At 41.3% G+C, this 25005-nt stretch overlaps 1 long non-coding RNA gene across 1 annotated transcript in view; it reads left to right on the forward strand.

The window, feature by feature from the left end:
- LOC147756578 (uncharacterized) overlaps positions 1-23812 on the forward strand; it is a 55541-nt gene extending 31729 nt beyond the window's left edge. Inside the window, exons 4-7 of the long non-coding RNA XR_015323533.1 lie at positions 1960-2271; positions 4240-4369; positions 18588-18809; positions 20548-23812. This is a non-coding gene — a long non-coding RNA (uncharacterized LOC147756578). The remainder of the gene's footprint in view (positions 1-1959; positions 2272-4239; positions 4370-18587; positions 18810-20547) is intronic.
- The last annotated feature ends 1193 nt before the right edge of the window (positions 23813-25005 follow it).

Raw genomic sequence — 25005 nt, forward strand, 5'->3', positions numbered from 1 at the left:
GAATCTCTAAAATTGGTGCGAATCAAGAGGCACTTGAGAACACTTTATCTATGGGATGTATAGTTTACACGAGTGTGCATGTGTAAAAGCAGCGGCAGGCCCATTAACCGACACCATATCACTTGGGCAGCCTATTTATCAAGTCGCTTTTTTTGGCTATGAACCCGCTTGCGAGGGTGTCCGCCACACAAATTGCTATTAAAGTAACCTCTATTATTGTAAACGAAATGAAGATGCGGATCAAGTCCTAAAAGGCCCGGTCTGATGGTGCTGATTAGGCGGAAAGTGACTATTTTTATAGAACTATAACCCTAAACCTATACTATATATACACTAAATATATATATATTGTTAAAGTGTGCTTGATAACTGTTGAAATATGGTTGCTGGCGACGGTGGCATTTCTTATCGTCGTGTCCTTATCGTCTTTGCCATCATCGTGACGCTACAAGGAGAAGTAAATTTAGATAAATGGATCTGCTTATGGGATACGTTCCTTCACGTGGAGTTACTCGTTCTAGACTGCTAGTCGCTCCTATCACTTCAGCGAGCTGCGGGTTCGGCCTGCGTCCGTTAAGTAAAAGTAGTCGTGGCCTACTAAAGACAGACGCCTAATTCAGTCAAGCCATAGGATCACTGTCGACTGAACAAGTGTCGGCTAGCAATCTAGTGTACGATCACACAGAAGTGAAATACGGTGACGTATTTTTAGCGAGGTCAATTCGCTAGATTTGGCAGGGTAAAACAAAAAGCCGTTGCAGTCGGTGCTGTCACGTAGGCGATTGACTATGACTGGACGGCGAACCCGTCAGCGGCGTATCGGATAATATAAGAAAACTGGGCTTTCATCATCGCACATCATTGGCATGGTGTAATAAAATTCCAGTATGTCAACTAAAATTGATGGTGTTATGCGTGTATAGCCGGTTAGCATGTACAGTGAAATGGGTGTATAGGTATAATGTCTAGTTACCGTATTATGATAATATTGAAGACTACACATTCAGCTTGGAAAGAGAAGCATGTTAACGTGAGTAAAAACGGACCAAACGTGAAATTCTTCGAGGACTCTTGCGAAACTGAAGTTGATTTGAACAGTGGATTATCTTATTGCTAATTCGGTAGCACTATACTTGTTGTTAAGAGAGACGAAGTTCCTCTTAGAGCTTTGAAGGATGTATCACTAAAATAAAGTTGGCCAACTTTTTCTAGCGAAGCTTGTCACTTTCTTCTTTCTTCGCTCTTTCACGTTGGTATCTCTATATCATAAACATATGCATATTCTGGAGTCATCAATAATATGTTATACTAATTGATATTTCCCACTTGTCATTGCAGTTTTTGTTACAATAAGATAGTACAGAAATTGGAAGAGAAATAGGCTAAGTAGACCGAGGTACATACTCCAAATACTCGCATTTGTCTTTCAACGTCCATACTGCGTGAGACGCTAGTATTGGTTATATGTTACGCCCATAAAAAAAAAAAGCATTAAGCGTTCATATCTAAGAAATGGTTTTGGATAAGGAACCCTCCTTCCGTAATTAACTTCCTTCATTTATCTTATACGTTGTCGTCTTTAACGATACCTTTCTTCATAATTTGTCTTTTTACTGATCAAAACAGCGAATAGGATTAGGACAAAAATAAGAAGGTTGAAAATATAACAAATGACAGACTTAGATGAAAGAATTGGTTAGGTAAACAATGGTTAGAAAACTTAGAGAAAAGGTTATCTATTTTTTACAGTATCGTACGTACGTATGAGTACGCTATATAAGAATTCCATTAACGTTCTGAATTGTAGCTATTTCAAAAATATAGTCCTCACACATCAATAGATATGGAGCAATTTGCCAATTTGTCATTGAAAACTACTCGTTGCGCCCATTGCTAGAACGATCTAGACAAGTGACACCTAAATGGGGCTCTTTTTTTCTTTGAATTCGTTTTGCCTAGATATCTAAGCAGGGCGACAAGCTACGACCGGACGAGCAAACAGCGAGAAAAGAGAACAGCCATGTGCGCAAGCTTTGCGCAGTCGAAGCCCTGACAGACAATAGACTCATAGCAACACTGTGGGATTAGCGTCAAAGTCTCGCCTCTTTTTCTTACAGACTCGCACCTCGTTGACATCGAATCTCCGCAGCGTCTCTGTCGCGAACAAAAAAGTGAACAAGAGCTAAAGATGTCCAAGGCCCGTCCTTCAAAGACCGGCTTCGTTCGGATAAGATGACGAGATGAAAGAGACAAGTCGAAACGACATCACAAGTAAGAAGAATTAAAGCTTGAGGCGTAGGCCGCCATGACAAATACGGCACTCCTCCTCCCCTTTTTCACACACACATACATACATACGTCGACAGAACAGCATGCGAGACAATACATAGAGGCAAGAAAACGAGGAAGAAACGAGCCTGCTAGGCCTGCTAGAAGCGGAGTGCAAGTCGGTAAAGAGGAACTGAAGAAGACTGGGAGAGGGATACCCTGACTAATCTCTTATTAATTACTAGGTTCTGCCGTTTAACTTTATATTCTGCAGTAGGTACGAAAAACGATTCTGCAAACTGAAGAGCTCTCTGCCGATTCGATAGGTTTCGCGCATTTGGTTATGTACAGGCCAATCGCCAGGATCCGACTGCCCCGGGCTGTCGCCAACTCTTTGCTAAGCATCGGTTCCCTAAGGCCGCACTGTTGCCGTTAGAGTACTCCGCCAAAGAGGGCAAAAACGGGGTAGAACAAAAACAACGAGAACTAAAAATATATTACGCACTTCTCATGGGCGGGCAGGGAACGGACGAGAGGCTGGACATACTTATCTTCAACTGTGACGCGACACAGAAAAAGACGGACGGAAAAAGGGTTTACTGTTACCATCAGTGCTATTAGTTGTAGTAATCGAAAGCACTGCCGGCGTCATTTAGGCTCATGATTGCGTTTTTTCGCATACGTTTGTTAATCAAGTGGAAAGTTGTTTGGCAAATGGGTCTTGTGAGCAGTCAAAAGAACCAAACTCATCTTACATAAACCTTAATGAAAGAGTATTAATACCATGCACTATTGTTAAAATGTTAGGTGTCTGCAACTGAAAGTCTTGCATTGTTTACTTTGCATTGATCTTTTGTATCAGGCAAGATACACTCAAGAATATGAGTTAATAAGGGAAGAAATGACGCCATCGTCAGAGTAAACTACTCCTACCCCTCTGTTTTTCAGGTCTATTTTTCCGTTTACGTCTCTAATCGTTTCATTCGTTTTTGCACATTGCCCGAGTGTTTGTTGAGCCATGACGGTACCCATAGTAACGCAATACCAAATTCTAAACCGCTGACAGGAAATTACCTTATTATTATTATTATTATTCGTATTGGCGGAACGTCTATTTATGTATACAGATGACTGAAAAGGTTTAACTTTGTATGGTATTCAAACGAACCTTAGTTGTTATATGTGATTGCTTTAAAAATTAGTCTTCTGATGAACGCACTAAGCATGTAAAACAAAAGATAGTTCATGAGCTGGTGAATGACAACAATGTAGCATTAACGCAAACGATCGTGCATAGGCGAACCCCAAATTCTCAAAGGCATAATTAGTTAGCCAAGTTCCAGGAGCGACCAACACTGAATAGAAGTTTTCCCTTAGACGAACGTATCACAAAGGTTCTACAAGTATTCTAAATACTATGAATTAATCAATCTGAAGCCCGCTTAAGCCGATGACTTCTCTTATTAATAGAAATTCCCATCAAATACATGTATAGAAAAATGTAATGGCATTCTTAAAGATATACTCGAGAAAAGTTTCTCACCCCATAATTGCAATACCGCAAGTTGCCGTGACGACGTTTACACTGTCAGAAGCTCCTTATCCGGCTGCAAAGCTGGTGATGATCTTTGTAGATAATACGGTTGCTTGTTAAGTCGGTCTCTCAGTTGCACTAAAGTAAAACGGAGATCAAAATCATATGGGGAAATGGTCGTAATGAAAGCCCTTTTGAATCTAAACACAATTAGGCATTTTTAAGCGCAATTTTATAAATTCGCCAAACGATAACCATGGTAAAATAAGAGACCTGTCTTCGTCTTCCTTTGGCCATAACCTAATCGAGTCAGGCTATAGGAAAAAATCAGAAAATTTTATTAAATAAGCAACTAGTTCATTTTCCGTAATCATCCGTCGAAAAATTTAATTTTGTTCGCAATACTTGCAGAGGTAAATAAGATAAATATGTTGCAGCATACGATCCGCACGGGGCTGACAGACGTACAGACTTCTGCTAAGCGACGCTCGCACGTTGGTTTTTTTGTCATCAAGCCATAAAAACGGAAAAATAAATTATAACCGTACAGAACACGTTACGTTCAGTGTAAGTATTTCTATAAGTGCGCAACGTTAATGTTATTAATATGCGTTCGATAAAGAGAATAACTTTCTCTATCTCATACCTCTATTTTATATGTGTTTCATAGGTAAAGTATATTCTTCGAAATTTTCGAAGTTTTTCAGGAAGATGCTACACTAAGCTATACTTCGTCAATGTACCACCAGGTTCTTGTAGAAATTTGAGCGATATGAAAGATAAGTGATAGAAAATTATAAAAAAATCTAATCATGCCGGAGTATTACGGGTACGACAACAGTTAAATCAACTCTATCATTGGTTTAATGAAGCGAACAGGAACGTTGACTTGGCAGCTTTATAAAATAGGTGGCAGTGCACAAGAAAACAAATCGATTCTCAGGTCGAATGTAGCAAGAGTGGAACTATTTTTAAACCTGCTTCTGTCCTGGAATTATAATAATCGCTTTATCCACCTATTCGTCTGCTTGACCGAGTCCCATTAGAGCGCCAGTGTGGCAAGGTTGAAGGTAATAGTTCACTTCATAGAAGTGTTTGTATAGCTATTCGTTGGTGACGTCGCCCTCTGGATCTAAACCTGTTTATGTGCAGGTCACGTTTGACGACAGTGCCAATGATCGTAACCGAAGTACGTCCGTATGGACAACCACGAAACGCCGATCACATCGCTAATTCAAAAAGGAAAATGGTATCGATAGCACATGATACGGTCGTACGCACGGTGCTCAGCCTCTGACAGTTAAGCAAGATCGAAACTTAAAAAAAAAAAAAAAAAAGTGCTATGTTAGCAGCGCGCTGGACATATGCGTTAAATATATTTATATATCTCAAGTTATTGAGATGTATAGTTAGTGACAGCTTCATTGACGTCTGTGAAATATTCGCCATTGTTACTAATTAAATTAAATATATTACCAGTAGAAATTATAGAGTGCTTATAGATACTTCTAGACTGGACTAGCGGATACGTCTAGCGTAAGTACGTGCGTGGGTAAACTGCACTACCCATTATGTAATATAACGCTTAACAAAAAAAAATAGTGTTTCATAATGCGAATGTTCCTTCTCTACGTATGGCATCAATGCGTTCGCTTAATTCCGCTTGGAATCACGTGCAAATCTTTGCATCTTAAGGATCTTGTCGTGAGCGTAATGTTATATTGTTACGCTTTTTACCATACCATTCGCGTTTATTGGTTTATTTGACGCGACTTCTATTGTATCAGATTTGATCTGTAACACCTTTTCATTTATTTGAATACAGTATCTGTTTCTATTACACTACAAATAATAGTTCGTTCGGATCAGGCAGACGACTAGTTTTAATAAGGGCGTTAAGTTGCCACTAATGGGCCATTATCGCGATGCTAACTATCACTGCCAAATGGCCATTTGGAAGCCTATTTCAACGGTTTCATTACAACGCCATAGGTAACGGAACTTACTTATAGCAGCCCTTTTAAGCCTAGCACGATAATTTGATCATAAAATTAGAGGTTACAAAATTAGAAGTGTTAGAAGTTACTAAATGATATGTACACAATACTAAATGTAGGCAACCTTAGAACCGCTTCTAATTATAGTTTACAATCGGACGGATCCTGCCCAGCTACAAAAGATCAACCTACATGCTTATCGTTCAGCAACGAGCGAAACAGATTATTTCCCTATAATTATTTTATACGATAATTAGAATTGACAATCTGATTACTTTCCCGTTACAATTACAGAGATAAGTACTGATTTTTTACGAGGTGTTCAAATACAAAAAGTAGTTATCACAATGCTAATAATAAATCACAGCAACAGAGACGATGCCATCCGACAGTGTTATACATGCATACGCGCGTGACAGCATCGTGACGCTATATATCATACACCGTGGGCATATTTTCACATTCTATCTTCATTTTTTCGGTACCACACTCCGACGTTGTGGTCGTTCTCGTTCTTTACCCCGCGTGAACAAAAGTTGAGTTGGCTAATACTTCGACCACAATTACTACCCCAACACAACCCTTACTCTAATCGCTATCGGGATCCTCTGGCGAAATAGAAAATTAGCGTACTCGGAACCACTTTCAGTTCATAGCATTGAGCAGCCGCACCCGGTTAACAGAAGAGGAAAAAGGGGGGTGACGGTGGATGGCAGCGACCACAGAAAAGGATATTAAAAAATCTCGACCTCGTCGTCGTTCGACTAGCGCCACCGTCTCGTCCAACAGGCGGCGACAACGGTAAATTTGTATGATAATCGCCACATTTGATTGAGAAGCGACAGGGAAGCGGAGAAAGAGAGCAAGCAAACCGAATATAGGCGTCGGCGGCTTTTAGCGAGAGTTATCAGAATGGCGGGTTCGGTCTTTACTGAAGTTCTGTATATATATATATATATACAGAACTTCATATATATATATATATATATATATATATATATATATATATATATATGAAAGGGGTTACAGCCAACCCGGACCAGACCTGTTCTAGTAGACGGCGATTATGACGATTCGGCCGAAACCAAAAGGAAAAGCGGAGTACGATAAAGCGAGAGAAGCTAAGGGAGAAAGCAATAGAAAAAGCAAGGGTTTCTTTTCGTAGAAAGAAAGCAAGCAAGTGAACGAAGTAGTGAATAATCGAGCCAACGTCCAACCAGTCTGCCAGGCCTGCCATCAGCGAGAGATTTTTTTCTGCGTCTGCATCTCTTTAGGCGGCATGAGCCAGCAATGGCGGAAAAATTGGGTGCGCTTGTTTGGGCAACACTACCGATGTCGTATTTGAGCAATGTGGAAGAGCCTGAAAGATGATATTGAAATCAGTGTGAAACTTGGATATGCAGTTCGTCGAGTAGCCAAGTGTATGTGTGGATAAGAAGAGCCAAAACGTCCGTCTTTTTTCAGCAATGGCGGCACAGACGATCAGATCAGCAGGGTGATCGGATCTGTCGGCGCGCAAAAGGGTAGTGGCAAAAAAAGCACACCACTGTTGCACAACTACCGTCTTTGCATTCAGCGCTGATTTCCGCCGTCAGCATCGGTGGGGCATAGAAAAAAAATAGCTGAAACACAAAAAGCAGAGACTCAAGGTGTCAGACGAACTCTTTTTGTACTAGATAAGGAAATGCGTGGGGTTTGAATCGGACCTACATGAGCTACTTTCCAAAAACCTCCCTGGATTTAAGCGTCTAATCATACCGAAGTCCTCAATGGCGGTTTTCATTAGAAATGTCATGCTTCGTTAACTACAAGACAGATTATGCGTTAAATCGGAACGCGTGAAGCTTGTCGCCAATAACGGGTACGTTTGACCCAGTGACGTACGTATTGATGAAATTAGTGTGTGATTTGAGTGACAAAATAACTATTTAGCTCAATGTAAACATTATCGTTGGTTCAAGATGTGTATTTTGTGCCTTTCAAACAACAATTAAATAGTTAGAATTTTTGAGGTTCTACTGAACTGGTCTTCTTCCGCATGGAACTCCCAGGTTCAATCAGCCTAAATTATTCCGTACACTTTCACTGAAATCACCTTTGCAGGGATAATATCAGACCTTGGGCTCGATGTTGGATTGATTGTCCAAAGCTTACGGCGCTTAGTTTGCATGACAATACGGTGAACGCTGTAGAAATTTTGTTCCATTACCAATAACCTACTCACTCATACCCAACTGACACAGCCTTTAAAGCTAAGCCTGCTCTGCTGATTTAGGCTTACCTAAACGCTCAGTCAGGCTAAAGAACGAAAGTGCCTATGACAAAAATAGGGAGTTTCGCAGTAACCTGTTGTCGATGAAACGGCCCAATGCCGGCGTACTAGACTATAACAACAATTTTCAGTTTCTCTGAATGGGCAGAGCTTTTGAATCTATTTTTGTAAAACATTAGTATAATAACATGTCAAATGTTATTTATTACTAACAAACGTCAACAGTTTTCTCAATTTCAGATATTTGCTATAGTTGGCAAAATGCTTGTAATAACCATAACAGATACAAATAGGAGACATGTAGCCGACTTCACTAGTTAATTTAACCTCTCGATAATAACGTGAGGAATAGTAGACGCGGTTACCTAGATAAAAACTCCTGACGTTCCCGCAGCTACTTCTCTGCCATACTAATACATCACCTATATTGATTCACCATAATACCTAGATTGCTTCGCGCGAACGCTTCCGAACACTCTAATACTATTTAGAAAAAACACGCGCAGACCTTATAGTTGATACGCGAACTAGCGCAAGTCTCTTTGCATCCAAATATATACGTAGGTGCATTGAACGTTTATATAATGAATACGCATAACAAGAAGTGCATCTCGCACAGACTATCATATGGTGATGGATAGGTAAGCCTGTATTATGTTTCCGCAAGGAGAATTGGTCCTGGTCGGTGTGGGTGACACTTCACGATTCAACATAGTTATACCGGTCTCAGTACTTGTTCCCGGCATGACCGTGTTGACAGCTGTGAGCTGCGCATTTATTTTGTAGTGTGGGTTCAAAAAAGCGCCAAGCGGGAGGAAGGGGTGGTAAAACAAATGCACCTATCTGCTTTCTTCCGCTTTTTCTGTTTCGCTCTCATCATAAAAGGCTTATTTCGTTATCTTTTACATACGTGCAGGAAGAGTTGCTTATCTGTGACTGTTATGATACGTTAACTAAGAGCTAGGCCGATGCGACCAGCGGTTACGTCGCTCAATTGCGCTGGTCACCACTGAAGCTTGGTTGAAGTTAGTCGTAGCCATTGTCCTGCATACCTTGATCGCCTTCGTCTGCCTCCTTGATGTCGGGATATCAGGCTGTCCTTTCGTCTAAACGCTCCCACTCCCAACCGTCCAAGAGGAGAGTTACACAAAATAGCTTCCTGATATCGTATGTGTAGGAGATGCATGCTAAGTTGCTCATGAAGAGCGCTTGTGCAAAAATGCACAAATTTCCCCTTTACACACCAATGCTACCAGCTGGTTCCACACAAGTTATGTTGGACAATGTTTTCTGGGCGGAAGGAAACATATCTATCAGCATGAAAAATAAATATGGGCTGTGGACGATTGTTTCGTTCGACGACTACTGCTTTGGCTTATTTACAAAAGCAATGACATGTCTATGGTGGTGTTATTCGTAGAACGGGACACCGTAACAAGCATTTGACCGTAACACCATTTTACGCGGTGTGATGATCGCAGCTTGACAAGCAATGACGAATCTAGATTCTAGACGGTCACTAAGTAAGCGCTGCCCGATGTTAGTCATTTGTAGCCGCATAAGGTTTAGAATGAATTATAATTAATTAGTATTATAAGATCAATCCGTACTAGTTGTATCCGTTGTTCTAAATAAATATATGTTCCCAGTTCTATATTTGGTACCGCTGTTCAGCACTGTATACCCAACAAGAGACAATCTCTGGCTGCACCCAGTTTCAAACCCTAACCATCTTACGTTTCCTAAACATTCGTAAGTAAACGCGTCACCACAGCACCGCTACGGTAACATTTATCCATTGTTGGCTGGGGTCTTGTTAACGTTTAGGCCAGATCTTCTACTCACGAAGAGACTGTCCTTGCCGCCGACCTTTTTTGTCCTTAGTTTTTGTTTCATTCAAAGCATTCAGCCTATAACTTTTAGTTCGATAGAGAGGTTCTGACCAGTCAGCGGTTTCCTAAAAGAACGACGATATTAAATTTGCAAGTAGCCGTTCGACGTAGAAAAACTACCGTGTGAAAATCAAATCTTCGGTATTTACTTTTTCAATGTTTAGGTATCAGCACTTTTGGTTATACGTAAATAAACGGCCGATGTGTTTCTAATATCACAGTCTGATACGAACCTATTATAACATTTAACTGATGTTCCGATGGTAGCATAAAAATATTGTAGCGTGACATATACGCACGCAAGCACACTTATCAGTATTCAAATGCAAATTTCATAAAAATGCTACAACATTGCCGATTACAGGACTTGTCATAGCCATACCAAAGCAGCAGCAGCAGCTTTGCAGAGATCTGCGAACATAATAAGTTGCTAGACAATATTTTTTACGCCCTCCGGTGAGCAATAGGCAACGAAGTTGAAAGCTTTGCTGGTTTATGAAAAAATACATCTTTGACTTATGTCACAACGAGTATTTTATTATGTCATTTCAACGAGCCGGTTATAACGGAACAATACGCGACTTAATAAAGTGGCCGTAGAATCAACATTGATATGTACGCGCCTTTCTAAGAGGAGCTCTGCGAGGCGTACCGGCTTTCAAGTGCACTCGAGTCTGGAGACGTTCACCAACGATTTCCGTCTTGACTCGCAGTCAGTTGATAGAACACGGTTTGCTTGATAACTTGCGTAGCAACTGAATGTGATTTCGGTCTCATGCACCCTGAAGACTGGTCGAGACTTGTTGGGTCGAGAGCAGGTCCCGAGAGCTCGCCTCCCAGTAACATAAATAAACACTAATCAAAGTTGCATTCCGATGCAGACAAGTTCCACGTTTTCCAGGACGAGCTTTAAACTTAACCGATTTGAAAGTTTCGCTAAGGCGGAGAAACAGGCAACATTCGAAGGAGGGCATTCGCAGCTGATGCGGGGAGTATACTTAGATTAAAAAGGAGAAAGTAAGCGTCGAATACGGTTCAATCAGGTGTTATCAGCACTTGAGTGTAAACCTACGCATTGGAGGGGAGGTTAGTTGTCCAAATTAAGCCTTGGCTGTTTCTTATTGTCATGCTAATTGACGGCGTGTCATTAGAATATTGGGAGTAATTATAAGCTTGAACCATGTTATAGTTTGGTCCATCATACTACCACCCAAATTTTCGATACGATGAAGATCATCCAGGATTCCTCTGGCCCTTCCAATCCTTTCTGTATACGGCAGCGAATAAAAGATGTTTTCGCTTTAAATTTCACAATTAAGATGTCATATAAGTATACTGAATTGTGTAAGGCTTTCGTTTAGTATATGTTTTCATATACAGCCGCTGATTGTCATGTATGCTACAATTTCAATACAGATGTAACTTTTTTTTTACAAAGGTAACAAAAATAATCATGTACTTGCTACGTTCGTACAAACAGCAGTGGCTCGAAAAACTAACACATTTTTATCGTTAGTCGTCCAAATAACTCGCGTAATAGCAAAACGTCGGACGATGCGTATACGTCTTTTGATATTTCGATATTGAATAGTATGCAGTAGCCTTCTTCTGATCGGTAGCGTCTATCGCGTAACCCGTTTACGTCAAGTCGAGAGAGCAGAACGATAGAAGGGCGATAAGAATCACTGTACTTGCATTTTCCGTATATCGAGTGAAAGCTAATACAGTTATCTTTAGGATTTATTACGGTCCTCTTTTTTATTATATAAGGCGTTAGGCTGTACCAATATAACTCTGCCACCTCTGTGTGATTCGCTCATAAACGCACAGATCAAATGATACGAAGCTAAATTTAATCGAATTGCCACATAATTTCAATAGGTACCGATTCTTTTGTCGTACAAGATGGGCCCAGACCTGTCCAACTCGGTAAAATTGTTTGCAACTAGAAAACAACCACGTGTTCGTTCAAGCTAAATTCGCGTCTTTCTTCCCCCTTCTTTCTGCCCCGCAATAGAATGTATACAAGAGGGTACGCTAATCGGCTTAGGAACCAACACACTAAAGTTGCAATCGGCTCAGGGTCAACCTTTACCATATCGTGAAGTTCTTTCATTGAAGTGAACTTTATTGTTGAGCAGGCAGTTCATGAACCTTACGTCCATATGTATAGAAATCACAACGAAAATAACTTTATTTACATATGTAAATGTTAAAAGAAAGCGTGGTTGGTTGGGTTTAATCGACTCAAGAGGACGCGATCCACCTCTCCGAGCTGCGGATTAACCGGCCTCAATAAATCCTCAGTTATTAAATATATGCCTAGTTAACATAACCATGTACTATAATAAATATATAAAATATAATTACTGAACGTTTGCTCAACAGGAGCGATATTTCACATCGAATCCCTTTATATCCTCCTGAAAATTTGGTCACTACAACACACAAACAGGAAAATATCTGAGCGACTTTGATTCGATACGGCCATCCTAGTCTAAATGTAGTACAAAATCTACGAGACATCGTTTCACCATGAAGAAAGGAAGAGAACGCTCGATGCGATGAGAAGAGTAATCGATCGGTCGACATTAAACTGCTACTTCGAAAATTACATTGAACCTGAGACACGGCCAGTGGGTCGGCTACATTTTGAACGCTAACGGACTCTCCGAACTTGAACATCCCTGATCTCGGGTCGGAAAGGTTCGTCCTTTAAATTGAACTGCCACGCCGAGGGCAGAAGCGGGTGACCACGACCGATTTGATTCCCTGCACCGTTCACGTTAAAAACGCACGTCGACTGCTCCAATGACTGTATAAATAAATGTTCAGTGTTTACAGACTCCGTCGGCATTGTGGGTCGGCTCCTCAGATACACCCATTCGACCCTTAATCTGTCCACTTTAATCCACTCCAACTGCATCGGGCCTCAACCTTCCTGCTTGCGCAGTCTGGCCGACACTTGAAAGTTGCGTAACATACGTAGTTTGTACAGTTGCGCATATTTAGCGGTATTCAAGTTATTATCGTAACATTAAACTGAGACTGATGCAAAGCGAATATTGTTATTTAGATATGACGTTTCCTTCACCTAGTTCGCCCTTTCCTGTATAGTAAATAGCGGAAATCGACATTAGTGTCAAAGGTAGTATTTCCCTAGTATTCGTGTCGTAACGAAAGTTTCAATAAGTTTTCATTCGAGTAGATTATTTTTTTTAGTGGCCTGCAGAGTTATCCGATTGTAGCGTTGTAAAGTTTCTATCTCGTAATAATAAACGGCGCAGTTCCTACGTTGATTACAATACGTGTCACTATATTGTATATTTCTCTCTCTATCTATCATGTTTGTATCGCTATTGTATCGTTATTATTACCATACGAATATACGTATAATTATAACATCAATAGTTATGAGCAAATATTTATATTGCTATAGTCACTTCTCAGTATATATTACCTTGTTGATAGCTATGGACATGTTTTGGCTTAAGTTATTTATGTATTTATAACGTAATTGTCAGTTGAATAAAGTGACGAAAGCACGAGAAGGAGTGAGAGGTCGTTTGGGGAGAGATAATTATAGGACATGTGATCCAATAGCTTTCCTATCATCCTCCCCATCAAAGTTCCTCCCTCGGTCGTAATTGTTAACGGGTCACCTAAATGCATATGTATTAGTTGCAACGTATTAGAGAATAGTGCGCCTTGGCCAGAAAAGGAAATAAGGAATTTTTCTTATTTGCGTAGCGTCGTACATATAATAGTAGCTTGCCTCTGGCATAGACTGCAGCGACATCACTTGCTCTACGAGTATCGATTTTTCTATTAAGTCTGAATCGAACTATTAACTGCTCGCGTAGGTATAATTTAAATTCTACTAACTTACCTGATTGTCCAGATTTACATTGGTATCTACTTCGTCGACTGTCCTATCAATCATTCAAGCGATTTATAGTCTAGTCTTACGCAGATATAGTGCGCAAATCGTGATGAGCTGCGCTTAACATCGTACGTGTCGTATGCTTAGATATGCCTTCTAGTCCGCTTTCTTCAATACCTTTTGGCCTCCAGTTTTGCTAAAAACGTGTACCTCTCCCTGTTTGTTAGTAACCAGTTATTATATTATATTTCCTTCTTAGTTCCTTCCTGTGTCGTCACTAGTATCTTCATCGGCCATCTAGTTTGCGAGAAAAGTGACCCACATCCGTAGCTGTTTATAGTCTAATACATTTACAATTTCACCGTATCATAACCTCGCATTTTGTTGAACAGACATCTTTTTTACTACCTGTGTCGTATTGTCGTTTGTTGCAATGCCCTACACCTTTTGCGAGCATCAATATCTCCTCTTTTCCATCTTTTTAACGGGTGTTTTCCTCACTTGTAAGTTCGACCTTGCGTTTGTATATTCTGTGATGTAAAAGGGACACAGTATCATGTGTTACTCAGTTATTGTCATTATGCTGCGGATCATTTGGCCACCTTCTTTTGTTACTGGTTGTACCAGAGCCTTTTTTGGTTCAACTGAAGCTGAATGAATTGTGTCATCGTCGTTTCGTTAAAGCTTACCATCCTCATCGGTTTTGCACCTGCGGGAAAATTAATTTTTCCCACTCTATTCAATTTGTTCCTATCTCCAACAATTCATCTTCGGCTTACCGCTGGAGTTTGGTCTGCTGTGTCCGGCTGCTAATCGCAGATGCTCATCATTAGCATTAGTGTCGTCAGCGTATGTCGCCTCAGATATCTTGCTTTTACAGCTGCGTGCCTGTAGAACACCCCCAGTGCACGATCGTTTCTAGTGTTCTTAATCTATTTTACGCTTTTAACCGGTGCTATTTAAAACTTTTTTTTTTTTCTTTGATATTAACCCTTACGACGCATAGCACAGCCTTCGGCGACGAGGCTTGTTTGATAGCAACCCTCATAGGGCGACTTTTGTGTTAGTTGCACTGCGCGACCCACATGACGAATGCAATGCACAAGTATCTGCCACAGATGCTGAAACAATGGACTTAGTCTAACGAGAGTACACACAGACGCACTTGCGTCCGCGATCAATACAAGCTATGTATACGCTTCCTTTTTGCGATTCGTAGGTTATATAACGTAACGGACGTACGTAGAGTCTAGAGAGGGTACACATATACTGGGTTCCTTTTACAATACTTCTTAAGTATATATATCTGGACACGGTAGCTCCAAGTCGACGAGGCTCGAAAAGCTTTGCGAGTTGTTCTAGTGGCTTGAATTCCGCTCAGACAGGTCTTTGTGCCCCCTTCACTCAACAATGATCTAGTGGTGGCTGCCCAATTCTGCGTTCTCTGGCAGTTACCCGGGCATAGTGAGGCAAGAGCTGTAGAGTTTCCTCTCGACTCAGTCGGTCAGACATGGCCAGCAAAGATCTTCCGTCTTAGCTGTCCCCTTTCTTGGTTGCGCAGTGCAATTTGGAGCTCCCCGTGCCGCGCTATTTTTTCAATCGCTCCCTTTAACTAGCTTTCTCCTTCCCTCGTTCTTTGGCATATACGCGTCCGCCGCTGGCGCGCCAGCATTTAGTCCACCCACTGGTTGGCCAGACAGTGGCTGGCACGCGGTAAAAGAAACCAATTCGGACAGGGAAGGAAAAGGGAGCACCAAGCCTACCTTCATAGCTCGAATTCTTCATACTCTCTCGTTCAGCTTCCGAATTGCTCACCCCCTGGAGACGTTACTCGTGTGCCCATGAACCATAAACCGTGAACGGAAACAACCAGCGTCGACACTCGACCCACATCTCTCTTTTGTAGAACTTACAGTTGTAACAATGCGAGGTGTGTAGTGACCAGTAGTTACCGTGGTAACGGTGCCGGCAGCAGTAGTGCTAGTGGTAAGTTACCGGTCCGCAATTGACGTTGAACGATTAACCAAGGCATAGTCAACATAGTAAAAGAAACGGCTATGGTAGCCACCAAGCAGCTGATTTCTACCAAAGGCAGCCGCACTGAATATCTGCCTGCCTGTCCAATTCAGCCACGCTGGTTATTAGTCTGGTTCAACTGCCAGCAGACATCGACTCAGACGACAGAGGATGACGCTAAGATTGGTTGGGTTGCGGTTTTGTTTGTCCAGTTTATCTGTCTCTCTCTTTCTCTTTCGTACACTTTTGGGTCTACCGCTCTCTTTTCCTTTCTCGTTGCGGTATTAAGAGATAATTCACGTGCGGATGGCTACAGGCACGTAGCGGCAAGACATCATATCATATTCATTCACGGAAGGGAGAACCACGGATTAGAACCACGCGGGCATTGTCGTTGCCTCCATCATAAACACTGAAAAAAGAAGGCAGAAGCGGAAGGAAAACAGGGAAATCGAATAAAAGGGCTTGTAAAAGTGTAAGGTCAAGCAAAGTGATGAATATTTGTTTGGCAAGGGTTTGGTTGACTGAGAGTGACCAGACCAGCGAGGGGTAGACCAGTATCCTGCCATAAGCCGGGAACGGGGAGTACATGTGCTAGCGAGATTCTCGTGTCTGATGTCGCAAACGCAGCATGCCACCCTCGTCTAGCAATCAATTGTGAATGAATAACCATCCCCCAAAAAGATGGCAAACAGAATCGATTGGCAATTGCAGCGGCACCAAAGGTCCTCTGCGACAAAGTCTTGTCTCGATTGCCGATAGTATTAATCGAATACATATTGTCACGAATTGTACTCTCCATGGCTTCTAGTGAATTGATGCACGTCTGGTTTAAGCAGTATTTTAACAAGACTATTAGGCTCAAACGCGGTGGTTTGTCTTTATTTTCCCATTTTATTTTATCTTTTCATTGTATGTTTATTTCTATACACCATTCGAAAATGCTTTTTCTCTAGTAAGCCTTCTGTCGAGTTTAGGCTTCAGTTCCAGGCGAAAACAAGTGCATTTGTAACATTTACTTTTTATTGAGGTCGAACATGCGGCTTTATCTCGCTACCTCTTGCCAAGGTTAAACGCCTACGAAAACAACATTGAATATTCCAAAAAACCGATGATTTGCGTACCGTGGGACTCAAAGAGTTCCATTCACTGGCAAATACGTGAACGCGATAAAAGGACCAACCAGGATATGCACATGGTCCAATTACATCGAGTGAACCAGTCTGTCTACCAAAAAAGATCCGATAGGCGAGGTAAAGTTATCCTTCCCTAGGACAGTGTTAGAATAAAGACTGTGAAAGGCGCGCTGTAAGATAGAAAACCGAACTAAACGCTGTGTTTTTGTCAATAAATAAACCGAAACTAATATTTGATTTCAAGCAAGTTACAAGGACAAAGCAGTGCGCGGTCCTAACTTGAAAGGGTTGTCCATACCGATGAAACTCAAGCAAATTTACTACGACAGCCGAAATGTTACGTGCGATAAATACATTCGTACTTGTGAGAAGATCCCATAGATACGAGTAGAATGAGTGTAACCATTTAATAAGCGCCTAAAAGCAATATGACAGCCTCAACAAACCGTCAACAGTTTTAGCTAAACGCATCTATTTTTTGCACGTACAAGTGCAGCTCAAATAACGCGTGGTAGTCGCTTTCCTAAAAGGAACCACAAAACCGTAACCTCTGCCATGAAATAAAGAGAGCTTGTTTGAACAAAAAGAAGTTGAAAAACTCTTAAAGGAGGTGAAAGATTATTTTATTTGAATGAACTGCCAAAGCAATTCGAAGGAATTAGTATGCGTTGATATTGAAAACACAGATGGTGGGTATGAGCAAAGAAAGGAAAAATAACCTTCTAAGCGGCTTATCTGAAACTAACTGTCGTTATATGTGAGATAGTCGTTTAACCTGACCCCCCCCCCCCCCGCACCCCAACCGTTGTCGATAACATTCGAGAGTTATTGCTTCAATACCCTTTGCGCTTATAATATCCTTATCCTTAGTATGCTTCCAAAAAGGATCCTGTCTGATATTTTATTTTGAACACCATAATTATCACCTTAGGTCGTTGAGGGAATTCTCTGAAAAAGGTTTATTATAGATATTCGAAAATAATTGATGGATCCCAGTTCCATTTAAATGTTACTGCTTAATCTCTCTATAAAAAGTATTATATTATAGGAAATACCTGAAATTCGTTGAAGTATGGCATACCATATTTTTTCTATAGATTTTTCTAATTTAACATGGTCATAGGCATGGTTAGCGAAGTTCTAGAAGTCCATAAATAGATAACTTCCACCATGGTTTTAGGTCTTTCTACGAACAGAACCATGTTTACAGGTAACATCTTGATATAATAAAAGAACTGAATTCTCTGCATATTCGCAGAGGCCTTCCCCTCTTCTAAGCCGACCGTTCTCGCAAGCATTTCCAGCAATTGTACTGGCTGAGGGAGACACGTCCGACTGTGCCAAAAACAACTCTTGTTTCATTATTCATTCTAGCATCTTTACAAAGTTAAATCCGTTGCATGACAGTGAGACAAATGATGAGAGACCGATGCTAAAGAATACATTTAAATCACTAAATACTTTATTACGTCTACACTGAACGCTTTGCTATGATACCTATCAAGCACCTTCAGAAGCCACCATGGGGGAGCTGTAAAACGGGAGTGCATTCGTGTGTAACCAATAAATATCGCCTGTTTATTACGTAGTCACTTTATAGGTGATTACGGAGCAGCAGGACCTCTAGCTGCCCGCCGAAGGAAGGAGGACAAAAGAAAGCAAGCAGGGGCTGTCTGGTGAATGGCGGCGAATATTAGGCACCGCTGTTGTATCTTTTGGCGTAGATACAATGCCATACTGGGCAAACATTGACCAAGGATGTACTCCTGCCTTAAACGAAAAATTTACGGCAACGTCAATCCAGTTGAGAGGTAAGACCGCCGTTTCCAAACTGTGTGATATGAATTTCTAATGCAGTCGAATGGCATATCCAGATCGCGGTCGATTGAAATAAGACGAACATAATAAAAAGGTTAATAAGCTCAATAGCAAGGACGTGCAAGACCATTTCAAAAGTCTAGCTGGATTTCGCCCACTTACTGACAAATTCGTCGCTTTTCTTTATAGTAGCTTGAAAATGAAATGTAGTGATCGGTATATTTAATACGCAGGCCACCAACCACTCCGAGTGTCAGTTAATATTCTACAACTACTATGTTAATGTGTCCTTCATAGTCTAATCGTTTACACTAATCGATAATCAGCAAATGAGTTGTAAACAGTTATGTGGAAGTGAGGACAGAGATATCTGCGGATAAATATATAGTCTGCTTCCACTCTTTGAAGCGAACTCTGATGGAGTAGATTTCTAAATGGAGTGAATCTAGGGTATTCTTCAAACAGGACTTAACGGCAATCTATTGCCAGTGGAAAAAACCGGCGCCATGTATTTTACTTATGTCACCAAAAACAAACATGGCATTCTACTTAGCACATTTTTTATGTCCCTAAATGTCCGCAGTAGCGAAAAGCTGGTTGCCTAGCTAGAACACGCTCTCTTTCCGGAGCGCAATCCTTACCGGTGCCAGGGCGCTCGAAGGGTGCCAAAGTGCTTCGCTTCTTTACGGTCATGTTAATGGAATTCTACGAGCGGTGCCAAAATAAAACATCTAGGGCTGCAGCGTTTTCGCAAAACCCTCAAAATCATAATTTGAGATCTTTCTACGTACCGTGTAAGGTCGACTAGTTGGGCCGAAACCGATTGAGATCTCCCTGCATAGCTACGATATGTAACTTTGATAAATGCTTCAAAATACAATTCTCAGACCTTATGTATTACTAGAAAGCATTTGAATTTCATATATATATAAGTGTGTATCTTCCACCGTTGATGGCCGTTTTGCCAAGTGCTCTGTTTCACTGCTAAAAGAACCTCGTATATTACCAAATCTTAACTGCAACCCAAGGTCATTGAGTTACTGCCGAAATATCTGTACGTAAGGAGTTCTACGCATGCCCTTTAACGTATGACGGGTTCTAGCGTGTGATGGTCTTTGTCGTCCAAGTTGATTTGCTTCGCCGATGTTGCCGACGCCTCACAACCTTCATAAAATGTAATCACATGATAGTGTTACTGAGGATTTTGCTGCTGAGTTTGGTATATTTATATATGAACCTGCCCGCAAGCATGTATGACAATAATACAGGTTTCACTTTGCCTGATAACACGAGATAAGAATGAAGCGAGATCGTCTAGTGGATATGCAAGGCAGACACGGTGCACAGGTCTATCGACTTCTGCGATGCGTCTATTGTGGAGTGGTAGACCCCTCCTCAAGGTTGCAAGAAGCAAAGTTTGTTATAGCTATGATACCCTGCTTCAGCAGGAGAGTTTGCGTCTGCAGCACACCCTACAACTACGTAGAACTACCACTCCTGAGCTGTAGAATGATTAGCTGCTCTGCCTCTTTTTTATTTTTCTTTTGCCCTGCATCTGCCTAATCCCACTTTTTTCCTGCTACTTATTGGTCCATTGCCGCTTGCCCGTCACTAGCCAACACGCTACCTGCACGCATATATTCACTGCACTCGGATGGAGCCGTCCGCCGTTGCTTCGATCGGAAAGAGCTCAAGGTCTATTCAGCACTAACTGACTCTCCACCATTCCAGGTTTATTTCCAGCTTCAGCAAGCGAAGCCGGACGCTGCAGCGACGCACGGAGCGACGACGCCTAAAGTGAATGCGGCTACCACCAATCATTCATTGATGTTAGTATGCTTCCGCAAGCCCGCTACTAGGCCAACCGCGCGTCGCATATTTTTGTAAGGAGGCGGCAATACTCTTTTGCGCAAGTTTCAGGGTGAAGTAGTGAAGCTTTCTCCTCTTGAGTGTACGCCCATATCTGGCGTGGTTGGGTAAGAACTAGACACCATAGGGAAGCCAAAGAGTCCGCTTGCGTTCACTTCAAGGTGTTGTACTCCAAGCTTCCGTAGGGCCTGTGCGGTATAGTTGGTATGAGCGTTGACCACTACGGTTGTAAGTGCAAATGCGCCCATTTGAGTAAGACTACCTGACCGACAATCGCTGCGGTTCTTGCAGTTGCTGCTGCACAAGTGAGTTGGTAATCTTGCGGGCCTTCAACCTACCACTTTAAGGATCTCTCATCTTCCAGGCCGCTGACGTGTGGGACGATCGACGTTCATCGCTGTCGTACCTTTTGCTGCTGTTGGGACTCCGCGTGACGAACATCGTTTGTGAACATGCACTCAGGCTACCAAGGCCCTCTCTGCTATCCAGAGCTCAACAATTCGTAAGGCGCTACCTATGCGAATCAAGGTGTGGTCGCTGCCATGATCGACGTTTGAACGAACAGAGCGCTACCAGCTTCTTGTCAAGTCTCTCACAAACCAAAGAATGCTAGTAGCTAGATAGGCTTTTGCGGTAGCCACTAGTCAGTTACACAGGCCTGCTCCAGTGAGACAAGCAATAGCCGGACCATCTAGTCAGGCAAAGGATGCCGAGTCGAACTAGCGTACCGGTAACCTGTTGCCTGTTTATAATTCACAACGGAAGCGGCTTGTTCCATCACTGGCGAAAGGCGGGAAGACAACTAAGCAAGGCTTTTACCTAAGAAAGGTTAAGGAAGTAAAGCATCGTCGTGGTACTAGTAGTGGTAGTTTACGGCTTTAGTACACTACTACTGGTGCGTAAAACCACGAGATACTGGCCAACAACTTTTGGGGAGTGAGGCAGTAGATAGACAGGCCACACATGGACCATACTAGCGTCCATTCTTTGCTCTAGGCAGTCAGCCGCTAAGCTAGTTTGCCAGCGGGTACGGTGTAGCCAGTCGTTCAGTAAGTATCGATGTTTAATTTGCTCACGCTGTGCCCTGAAGCATAGTGGAAACTCTATCTGAAGAGTGAGAGTAGCCGAAGGGGTAGCGGCAAAGGGGGTTGGCTCTACGAGACGCTTTCTCCTGCCACAAATTTTGTTCGTTGCTTTTGCAAAATATATAGATGGTGGCACCTCACACGGAGTAGTCACCAGTGTAAAATCAAAGTCAGCTGAGGGTCATGAGATCCTAGATACGTCTGAGACAATATGTGAATGAGCATCGAGTAGACAGAAGTATCTGAGGTACATAATACATGCGGCGAGAATAAATCGTAATTGAACATCCTAAACAGTCTGAAAAGCTAATGTTCGAACTATAAGAATCATAAGAGAATAATTCTAACAAAATGTTTGATGGAAAGAGCGTATCAAAAGATTCTGTATCCCGTACAATTATTTTTATCCGCAAAGCAGAAGACCGACAACTTCACGTTGGTAAGCCGCAAGCCTATAGCAATTACAGTGTACCCCATCGAGTACATCGAGTTCCAAAAACCGATAGCAGAGTGAAATAGCAGAAGGGACCGTCCTTCAGTCTTATCAGATCTGCGGCGTGGGGCGCAAAATAGAAGACTGCCTGCTTGCGTGATCTAAAATTATAAATTAATCTAGGTAGGCAAAAGAGGGCCTTAATATATTACTTTTAGACATAAAAGGGCCTACGGTACGGTGAGCATAGATTATAGGAGTTTACAAGAAATATGGACCCAGTGAAGCCTGAAGGACTATTTAATCATAGTTACATTTACGTCCACTACCCTAACCAATGAGGACATACTTGTCCACGCAATTTCTATTTTTTCTTTCTAGAAAGCTTGGAATCCCTAGTTCCTGGATAAAAGAGGCCCAAGGGAAGTTTTCTTATAGAGCTCGACTTATAACACCGATGAAACAATGCTTTAAAAGAATAAATAAATAAAAGACATAAGAAGTTGGTGTAATTTTAGAACTCAATTTTCCAAACGACGTTTAGGTATGAGACTGATGTAGAGAGATGACTCTAGAGGAAGCTAGAAGGACAAATCTGATAGCCTAAGCAACCAAGCTAAAAAAGGCGTGAATTGAATACCTCGAGCAAGCAAATGTGGTAAGGAGAGAAAAAAGCCCCTATTTTTGCGGACTGTAAACGAAAAGTAATAAATACAAAATGACGGAGGCGAACTGTAATGAGAGGACATTTAAAGGAAGCTCAACAATACAGTATGACGAAAAGGTTTCTTAAATATATAGAAGAAAAACGCTGCTGTGTTCCCTAAAGACGCGATTTACAGATTGACGGCACGAGATGTTTGTCGAAATTTACTCTATAGATTAATATTAAGCACAAAAATAAATCTTTACTATTGTATACTTAAGTTCTACTTTGTTTGAAGGGAAAAAAAAAAATAGCGTAAAAAGTGTCTGAAATGTTTCGCTTATTTCGGAGATGAATGGTAATCTGGAGCGAATTTAGCTTATACGCCCCTTCCTCTCTTTCACAAAGTAGCCCCCAGGGATTCAACTGAATTTCTAGGATTTTCCAAGCAAGGTAAAGGAAGAAAAGCAAAGGCGAACTGTAAAATAGCTTTCACATTCGGCTTATACCGTATGCAGCGGGACAAGTATGTCTGCAAAAAGCAGCAAAAATATTCTGACCGTCTTACCTAAGGCGGTGGCTATGTGAGTATAAATCTGGCCCGTTTTTGCGAATATGCCGAATGGCATATGTGAAGTGAATAATACAACACAATTCATTCCTGCCCGTGTGGAAATCAAGAACTTCACATAACTGTGTTAAGATTAAAACTTACTTATATACCCAACGTTTATTTTAGATGCTGAATTATGAAGGAAAATTGTTAAGCCAATATAATCCTGAATCAGGAAGTCAAGCAAAATACGCCTTTCCATTATTGACGCCACAGTGTGAAAACAAACATCTATCTTACAATGCTTAATATCGAGGAAGTACTCGACCTGGTCTATTTTTACAAGACGCGTTAGCAAAACAGACATCAAGATTAGTATATGTGCACTACTTTACACTGCCTTATACGGTACTTCATTCAATATTTTCTTATGCTTTGGAGGTCTATAAAGCTAAAGGATTTTATATACAAGCTGCTTGATAATGAATCGTATTTTAAACCGCGTATATAGTCATCGTCATTACTATAAAAATAATAATATATGTTATGCTTATAAGGTAAAAACTTCATAAGTATTTAAGCCGTAAACCAAGAATATTCGAACGCTATGAGGGTCTTTATAATGCATACAGTTGGGAAATCCATCATGCTAACAGCAATATTATCGTCCTTGTTAATGAGGAAGAGATGTAAATAAGATTACTCTTACCCCTTCCCCCCCCCCCCCTCGCCTGAACCCATCATTAGCATTGCGCCCTTCTGTATTTCATAAACCCATGGCTTTTTCATCAAGTAACTGGAACTGGTTCCACATTACTTCAGTCACAAAGTCTCGGCTTACATTTAGTTAGTATTTCATGTATTCTGTGCACTAACTTGGTTTTCCCGCAGTATCTATGCCATGCCTTGTATTCTACGCATGCAGTAGCACCGGCATACTAGGCGACAGTGGGCTCATTTGACGCATCGATGCTCCTTCAAGTCTCTATGTTAAAGAACTCAACAGTAAGAGTGGACCTGCCAGATTGTTGATTCTGGATCCAGTTAGCGACATGGCAGCCGCTGTTTACCAAAAAACAGGTCTGATAAATAGTGTATAGTGTGAGTCTTAAGAGCATTGTACACTGTTTTCTCCAAAGACCTGTCAAATATACAAGGAAACACAATTCACTATCCCCCAATAGCTACGGAGCAGCTATAGAGCTCATTGACCGTTCCATCGAAATTCTCCTTGCCTTAACTAAGAGTAAAGATCATTCGTACAATATTATTGACGTTTCGGTATTACTTTTCTAATTTCATTATGCATGTGTTTACCATAAGGTAACATAAGCCTTCTGTTTAGGCATTCCTTAGGTTACGTTGAAACATGCCCCCTGTCTACGACAAACCATAAAACGATTATAGATTATTGTTGCCATTAAAGACAAAGCTGCCTTCAGGGCCGTTTTTTCTACTTTTACCTTTCCTAAGCGTTTATCGCTGGAAAGACATTTATTTAAGCTGTCGCGAGTACGGTTATCAACATAAAATGTTTTTGAAAAATTGGTATTTTCATCGTATGGGTTGTCTACTTTGATGAAACATCCGTACCAAGAGTCAA

Source organism: Varroa destructor, unplaced genomic scaffold (genome assembly GCF_002443255.2).
Source record: "Varroa destructor unplaced genomic scaffold, Vdes_3.0 BEIS01000003.1, whole genome shotgun sequence".
NCBI lineage: Eukaryota > Metazoa > Arthropoda > Arachnida > Mesostigmata > Varroidae > Varroa > Varroa destructor.